General features: G+C 42.1%; 1 long non-coding RNA gene across 1 annotated transcript; it reads right to left on the minus strand.

Moving 5' to 3' along the window:
* Positions 1–2,980: 2,980 nt before the first annotated feature.
* On the minus strand, positions 2,981–4,392 carry LOC119906503. The gene is made up of 3 exons (XR_005444989.1): positions 4,249–4,392; positions 4,075–4,132; positions 2,981–3,930 (listed from the first exon to the last, which is right to left on the minus strand). It is a non-coding gene; the product is annotated as an uncharacterized LOC119906503 (long non-coding RNA).
* Between the last annotated feature and the right edge of the window lie 4,411 nt (positions 4,393–8,803).

Consider the following 8,803-nt stretch of genomic DNA (forward strand, 5'->3'; position numbering starts at 1 on the left):
GAGAAGGGTCTGCCCCATGATTTACTCAGTTCATCATGTAAATCAGGAAAGAATGGCAGAGACTAGCGTGGAGGTGGCACGTGGTGCTTAAGAAACCTTTCATCAAGCTTACCACTAGCCTGTGGTGTCTGCTCCTCCTGTGGCCAGTTGATGTTGAGCTTAGCCACGGCTCTAGTCACCACCTCCAGCAGATGACGCCGCCCCGACATCTGGAAGTCATCGTCCACTACGCTGAGCACGTTGCTACAGCGTCTCCGGATCCAAACAGCGAGTGGGAGAAGCCGAGAACGGGCTCCCGAAAGGAAGCGTCGGAGCCAGCGGATGAAGGTCGGGAAAAAGCCTCAGCTGTCCCGAAATCCTCCGACAGATCACGCTGTGAACAACATGAGTGAAGCCGCCGGGCTGCCTCAGCGACCGCAGGGCCCACACCTCGGGGAGAACACATCCGGCCATCCTCGGAAAAGAGAGCCATGCGGGACCTCAGTACCCGCACGGAAAGGGCTTCACAATGGCCACAGGCAGCCCCCTCGAGAGCTGCCCGGGCGTGCTCCATCCCCAAACATGAGACACACATCTCATGAGAATCTCCATCCGTGATGTACCAAGGGCAAGGAAAAACACACCTTCGGTACTTCTGGTTGCCGGACATGCTGGTAGACTTCTTCTTCAGGTAAGACACACTGCTTGTAGGACTGGAGCTTTCTTCAAACAACAACAGACATCTAAATATTGGACTAAAATAGGTTGAGATCCCAGCGCTCTATGATAACCAAACAATGGCTCACTACAGCCATGGAACTGTAGGTACAGGTACTTTCCAACTGATTGTGTAGAAGTACCACATGTAGTGTATTGATGTAACAACCGTAATGTAATCAACTAAGAAATGAAAAGAATATGATTAACTAAAAATGAAATGAAGAAGATCATGATTTCTATAGTATTGATTAAAATGTGTGTGTGTAAAGAATAAGAGAAGTGAAGGAACATGTTGAGAAATGTTGAGTTGACTGTGAAATACTGAGATGGGTGTAACGGTCTTATGACTATGAGTCATTGGAAGAGAAGGGTCAGCAAGGGGAAAGGAAATGGCCAAACAAGGACATCTCTGGCACAACTGAATCTCTGGCCCAAAAGAATGATCAAGCTATGTGACAGTAGTCACGTAGACAGGAAAAGGGTGGTGGCTAATTGGACAAAGAAAACCCAACACTGACACCATCATCAAGAAGGCCCAGCAGAGGATGCGCCAGCTCAGGAAGCTCAACCTGCCTACGGAGCTGCTGATCCACTTCTACACAGCCATCATCCAGTCTGTCCTCTGCACCACCTCCATCACTGTCTGGTTTGGATCTGCCACCAAAAAGGACAGGGGCAGACTACAACGGAGAGTCAGGGCTGCAGAAAAGATCATCGGTGCCAACCTGCCCCCCATTCAGGATTTATACATTTCCATATAGTCAAGAAACGGGCAGGAAACATCACTGCAGATCCATCTCACCCCGGACACAAGCTGTTCCAACTTCTCCCCTCTGGTAGGCGCTACACCAAAACCAACAGACTCAGGAACAGTTTCTTCCCACAAGCCATCACTCAGATGAACAGCTGATTTCTGACTCATAGTGTCAGAACAATTCCTGTGCACCCAGCTTCCTCACGTTCATAATACTTGCACAAAATATGTACTTATTTATTCCAGTATCCTTTGCACTGTGCTCCATCGCACTGTGTACATGTATGCATGTATGTGTACCTGCATATCAAACCCACTTCCGACATGTACATAATTAATGATAATAACAAGTTTACTCCTGGATCCTTTGCACTCTGCTCACTGCACTATTTGTCAATGTGTCTATACTGTTTTTGTATCTGTTTATAGTGTGTATATCTGTGTTCTCTATACTGTAGCCTGTGTCTGATTTTATTATTCTGTTATTGTATTATTTTATGAGTAAGCAAATTGTGAGCAATGTACAATCCAAAGTCAAATTCCTCAGATGTGTACACATACCTGGGGAATAAAACTGGTTCTGATTCTGATTCTGATCTTTTGCATCTTTTCATTGCGTCTCAGTTTTTCCCATGTTAGATGCATGGAGAGACGCGAAGAAAGCGTCATTCCCCCCCCACCAGCTTTCTGACAGCTCTGATTGGATTGTTCTTGTTGCCAATCGGAGACAGAGTAGGGGGAGAGTAGGGGCAGGCCTTGACACAAAGCTGGTGGAAGTTGTCGCAAGGAAAACATGCAAGGAAAGAAGAAACGAGGAAATAGGTCCTTAGTGAAGCTGTGGCAGCTAATCATCAACTGTCAGTCAGTAGTAGAGACTTTATTATTCATTGAAGGCCTTACATACCCATACAGGTGTGCAGGATCTTTGAACTATCAAATTATAAAAATATGGATGCAAAATATAGTTCTTATTACTTAAAATAACAAAAATCCATTGGATACAAAGAATACATTCCCAATACTCAGTGTTTGTGATGATAACATGCAGCTCTTATTCAGTTTGTAATGACTAATTAACATCTACAAGAAGAAAACTTTCAGACATGAAAAGAATGTGTTGCATTGATGCCTGTAGAGTCTGGAGACTGTATTAAGAGATCTCACAGGTCAAATACAAAAGCTGACAAGGTGAACTTGATGATTAACCTTCAGGCCTAGTCCCCACATAAGAAATACATGTTCAAAAAAGAGGTCACATCTATAAACACTAAGCCAGACCATACAATTGGATTTCTTATTCTAATGATCTCATACAAAGTACTGTAACTCAGAATGGTTTGGCCTCAGACAGTGTGATAATGACACATCAAAGTCATTGTTAATGTTTTGTGACGTTACAGAGCAAGGAAAGTCCCTCAACAACCTGGATTGATCTTATGTATAATCATGACACAAAAAGTTAGAATTTGTAAAGTCTAAGTACAGTGTATAATAAAGCGGACGAATAAAACCGCCATTATATTATATATATTTAACACTTAAGAAACTCGTCCACATCATGTCATTTTCAGCAGCACTGTTCAGAGACATGAGGCGTTACACAGCCAATTTTTCCTGCTTGTAGCACATCAACTATGAGACACAGTGTTTACCTGCTGCCTGATATATCACACCCACTGACAGGTGCCATGGTAACGAGATAATCGGTGTTATTCGCATCACCTGTAAGTGGTCATAACATTACGGCTGATAGGTGTATTTTTGAAACTGTTTTTTAAACCAAAGAAATTACCCTGACCCCTACAAACATTTGAGAAATTGTATTTTTGTTGATTACTGATAAATACAAACTTTGTTCTGAATAATAAACACAAGCAGTTTGTTTAAAGCTGAAATCTAAAACTTCCTGCACACTGTCACCCTCTACAGCAGTGAGAGGAAACTGAAATGATGATCAAACTGCAGAGTTGTTGTGGAAGCTGGCTGCAACAATTTGAAAATGAAACACTTGCAAAGTGTGACAGAGCTGGGCTTCTGTTTGATTTCAGTGTTTAAATACAGACAGTACATGCTGTGAGATATGTCCTGTTCAATGTGTTTGTTTTGAACAGACTTTATTGGCTTTCATTACCAGGACAGGTGTGACGTGAAAGGGCAACCAGTATTTCTTAAAAACTATTTATTACATTAAAACTTTAAATAATATTTTACATACTGAGTTAAATACTGAGCGTATGTAATGTACCTGCACGGGTAAAAATATATGCTGCTGCTAATAAAAACTAAAAATGAAAACGTTCCTTGAAGGTAAATGTATCCACTTCCTCCACCTTCCCTCGTTCTACACTGGACTACTTCAGTGGCTTTTCTTTGTTCCGATCCAGGTGAGTCCCCTCTGGTTTGATTCCATCTGAAGAAAGTCACATACAGTTTTGGTTCAAGGCTGAGGCGTTGGTACAATCAGGACCAGACATCAACTGACGGGAAGGGAAAACAAGATCAGAGTTAAAGCCTTCATAAATGGAATTAGAGCAATTAGGTTTTATTTTAAAATGAATGTATAAGCCAGCAAATTATAACCCAGAGTAAGTTTTGTCACTGTGGCCCAACAGCTTTCTCACCTCTATAGTCTCTATCTGTTCATTTGGTTCAGCAGTGGAGCTCAGAGTTTTCTTCTTCCTGAATTGAATCAAAAAACAAATAAATAAAAAGTTTAATTGATAACTCCAAAACTATGAAAGTAAATATTCATAGTAAATGTCAGTGATGGAACTGATTCATTCTTATAGTTTCACCTCAGACAAAACAGAAGTAGAGCAATTGGCATCACAACCACCAGAATCAACTTGATAATTCTTATCACTGATGATTTCTCTAGAAATGGAGATAGAAAGTTATTAGATAAACTGTGCTGGATCAGTTTGCCAGGTGATGCTCTATTAATCAGCCAATTAGTGGCAAGGAGAAACGTGCCTGCCACAAAAATCAGATGTAAGGTGGAGTTATGACGTCCTCTTCTGTTCTGGGCTTCACAGTAATAAAATCCCACTGTGTTCAGCTCTGAAGTCAGTGATGGTGAAGTTCTGTCCTGATGCTTTTGGTGAGTCTTCATTCTCCTTGTACCAGGTATAATTAGCTGCTGGGTTAGCATCACTGCTACAGGTCAGAGTCAAACTGCCCTCCACTATCTCAGCAGAGGGACTCACTGACACAGAGGGAAGCTTTGGAGCATCTGGAGGAGAACATATATAGAAATAGAACAGTTATAACATAAAATAGCTAGTCATTATTTATCTGATCCATCTGCTCCACTTAATAAGCTGTGCTGCAGGTTCCCAACATGGTAAGAGAGAAAATGTGTAGTGACTATGACACTGAGTGAAAATACAGACATTTACATGGTGAATTACTCCAAAATCCATTAAAGCGGTAAGCACAGCAAAAAACACCAAACAACCAAAATCACAGCACGTCACAAAAAGCATGAGCGCTGAAAGAATCATTGGTCCCTGTAGTCACCTCTCCTGTCTCTGCAAAATGCTGTTTAAAGTTTAGCCGAAGCAGACATGAGGTCTCAATAGTCCCAGTATTTGTCCTGCTAGTTGTGTGTAGGTTTACTGTCAGTGTATTTGGAAGAAACCTACATACTACAAGATCGCTGACGTAATTTGCACTCTGCGCATGCGTTGGCGTCTGTAGCCACCTGTCAGAAGCTCCATCTTAAACCGGACTCTTATCCAGTTTTAATCCACACTTTTTTGTTACATTTTTTATATCCTTTTTATTTAACTTAACTTTTTAACTTAAGTTTTATGTGGGTTAAGGATTTTAGTTATCCGACATGTATTTTAAGTTAGATGACCGTAAAAACTCCATCAACGCTACTGACCACAACAAAGCTCTGGTGACTATGCTAGCTGAGATAACTCTGCCACATGAGGACAGCACACTCCTTAAGAAAGCGAACAAAAAGATTGCTGACCTTATGGAAGACATCCAACGACTTTCAAAGGAACTCAAAGAGAAAGATTCCCTGCTGACTGGCTTTATGGATGTGGCTTCAGTACAAGCCAAACAGATTGTTTCTCTTTGCGCAACCGCTAACATCCAGGACACCATGCTATGGGACCCCTCTACCCTTCCATGGCTTTCCTCTTGCTTGATTCCGAAGCATCAGTCAACCTGGGCTGAAGTGATGGTCCGTAGCTGCAAGAGAGGCTCGGACGGGGCTGCCCCTCCTCCGCACATCGGCCTCTCCAACCGCTATGCAGCCCTGTCTGACGACGCTCCGGTCCATCCAGCGGATGCACCTGCGGCTTCAAATCTCCCTGATACGTATCTCTTTCGACGGATAAGAAAGTCTCTTTTTAAGACAGACGAACTTCACCCAAACAAACGGGGCTCAGAAAAGTTAGCTGCTCACATACAGCATGTAGTGCAGTCCACTCATGACTTAGCACACCTGGACACGCCACCAGTCACTGAACAGAACTCTGCCTCACTGCCACAAACAACTCTCTCCACCTACTGGCATGTAAAGCCATCTGCTTCCAGCGCTGTTCCACAGACTTCTATTCCTGTCATCATCACGCATAGACCATTAAACCGAAATGTGCACATCCTACACAGAAATAATTGTAATCTCTAAATCTCTCTAAAAATTAGGACAACTGCACCAACTCCAGCACCCAAAACAAACTCATTTAAAATGGCTCTCTTCAATGTGAGATCACTTTCAAGTAAGACTTTTATCTTAAATGATTTTATCCTGTCTGCAAATCTAGATTTTATGTTTTTAACTGAATGTCATCAAGTACGCTGTGATGAATTTAACTCCTTTGATGTTCTCACTCTTAAAGTTGGAGAGCTTCAACCTATAATATTTGTTATATTTTATCGCCCCCCAAAACCGCCTGGAGGAACCTTCCTGAATTTTTATCTACTTTAATTATGACAGAATTGTTCTCTGTGGTGATTTTAATATTCATGGTGATGACCTCACAAATGTTATTGCAACTGACTTTTTAAATATGGCCACTTCTTTTAACTTCAAACAACATGTCAAAGGTGTCACGGTAAGTGGTGTGGTGAAGCAGGTTGGAGGACCCAAACGCAGGACACAGAATGGAGCAGGTATAGTTCGAGGGTTTTAATTAAACAAAAGGTGAGCACACTTATAAACCGAGTGGCTGAAAGACTAAGTCCAAAACAAAGATTGTCCAACAGAAAACCAAAACGAGCAGGGAAACATGGAGACGCGACAAGAAACACACACTGCAACTCAAGGTGACAACATACAATGATCCGACAAGGACAAGACAGAAACACCAGGTATATATACACAGGGACTAATGAGCAGGGCGGGAGCAACACAGGTACAGACATTAGACTAACGAGGCAGGCAGAGAGAGAGAGAGAGAGACAGTGAGCAGAGGGAAACAGAGAGACTGACATGCAGGCAGAGTGACAACCGGGGGAAGAGACGGAACACAGGTCACTGAACACAAAACAGACCAGAGTGAACACTTAACATGAACTAAGGTACAGGACTGGGAACAAGGACAACGAACTGAAACACAGGACCAAGAGCTAAGATAAAAGACGACATAAACTACTAAGGACAAGGAACGAGAAAAACAGGCAAATAGATATATGAAACAATGGCAAAAACTCAAACCCACAGGGAAAAACTACAACTCATAACAAAAGGGCAAACACATAACTGTGGTCATACACTGGACTTGGTTTTTACCCTGGGTGTCAGCATTTCCTCGGTGGAATTAGTGGACATGACCATATCTGACCACAGATGTATTGTTTTTAGCTGCGATTCGCCTGTTACTCATGCCGCCTCACCAAGCTCCGTGTGTTCTCGCATCTTCAATGAACAAAGTGTTTCAAAGTTTTGCACATTCTTTCAGAGCCAAAGCCAACACCTGTCTGATTCCACACCAACAATCTGGTCGATCACTTCAATCATATCTGCTTGTCGTCACTAAATATTACTGCTCCTCTAAAGGTTAGGCCTACATCTAAAGCTAGTAAGCAACCCTGGATAAATGACAGCATTCGCAGCCTAAAAAGGGAATGCAGGAAAGCAGAGCGCAGATGGAAAAAATCCAGTCTCCAAGTCCATTACCTCAGTCTGAAGGATTTATTAATTAACTACAATAACATGGTTAAGGATGCGAGAACACACTATTTTTCTGAACTCATTACTACACATAAACACAATCCCAGGTTTCTGTTTAAGACTGTGGATCAGCTGGTAAACCCAACCCCTCCTTGTGCCTCAGCTGGAAGTAATGATGACTGTGAACTGTTTTTATCTTATTTTACCAATAAGGTGGTGTCAATAAGAGCCTCTATTACCCCCGCGGCCTCTTACTCAGAGGTTCCTCACCAGCAACAAGAAAGTTTTAACCAGTTTTATCCCATCGACTTGTCTGAGCTTTTAAAAACAGTATCACAAATGAGAGTGTCTTCCAGCCCACTTGATGTAATACGTACAAAGTTTTTACTGAAAGTAATGGATTCTGTTGGGCCCCATTTGATCTCTGTTTTTAACAGCTCCCTATCTACTGGTGTGTCCCTGATTATTTTAAAACGCTTGCGTGAACCCACTTTTAAAGAAACCTTGGTTTAGATCCCTCTCTCCATGAAAATTTTAGACCAATTTCTAAACTGCCTTTTATTGCAAAGATTCTAGAAAGAATTGTGTCCAAACAGCTGCTCACTGTGCTGGAAAATAACAATTATTTGAAAAGTTTCAGTCTGGTTTTAGGAAGTACCACAGCACTGAGACTGCCCTGCTTAAAGTCACCAATGACCTTTTAATGTCTGCTGATGAAGGCATGTGCTCAGTCCTGGTACTCCTGGTGCTGCTTTTGACACCATTGATCACAACATCATGTTGGACAGACTGAGGCACTGGGTGGGGATCTCTGGTACTAGAATGGTTTTCATCCTACCTGTCAATAGAAGTTTTCCGTGTCTGTAAACACTATGTCTCTTCGTTCTGTCCAGTTAAATATGGTGTGCCTCAGGGGTGTCTTAGGACCCATTTTGTTTTCCTTGTATCTGCTTCCCCTTGGATATTATCCATAAACATGGTATTTTTTTCATATTTATGCTGATGACACACATACTTGCCCGTCAGATCCACAGACCCTGGAATGCTGAGTTCACTTAACAACTGCCTTTGTGAAGTTAAAAAATGGATGTCAAATAATTTCCTCCAGCTGAACTCAGACAAAACAGAAATCCTGGACTTGATCCCAGCAGATAGCAAACAAAACTGCCATCTGCTGGTTCCCTAGTAAATCACATTAAACCTGTTGCAAAGAACCT

This window comes from Micropterus salmoides, unplaced genomic scaffold (assembly GCF_014851395.1).
Source record: "Micropterus salmoides isolate LMB-PRFRI ecotype aquatic unplaced genomic scaffold, ASM1485139v1 Ms_hic_scaffold_1636, whole genome shotgun sequence".
NCBI classification, from domain to species: domain Eukaryota; kingdom Metazoa; phylum Chordata; class Actinopteri; order Centrarchiformes; family Centrarchidae; genus Micropterus; species Micropterus salmoides.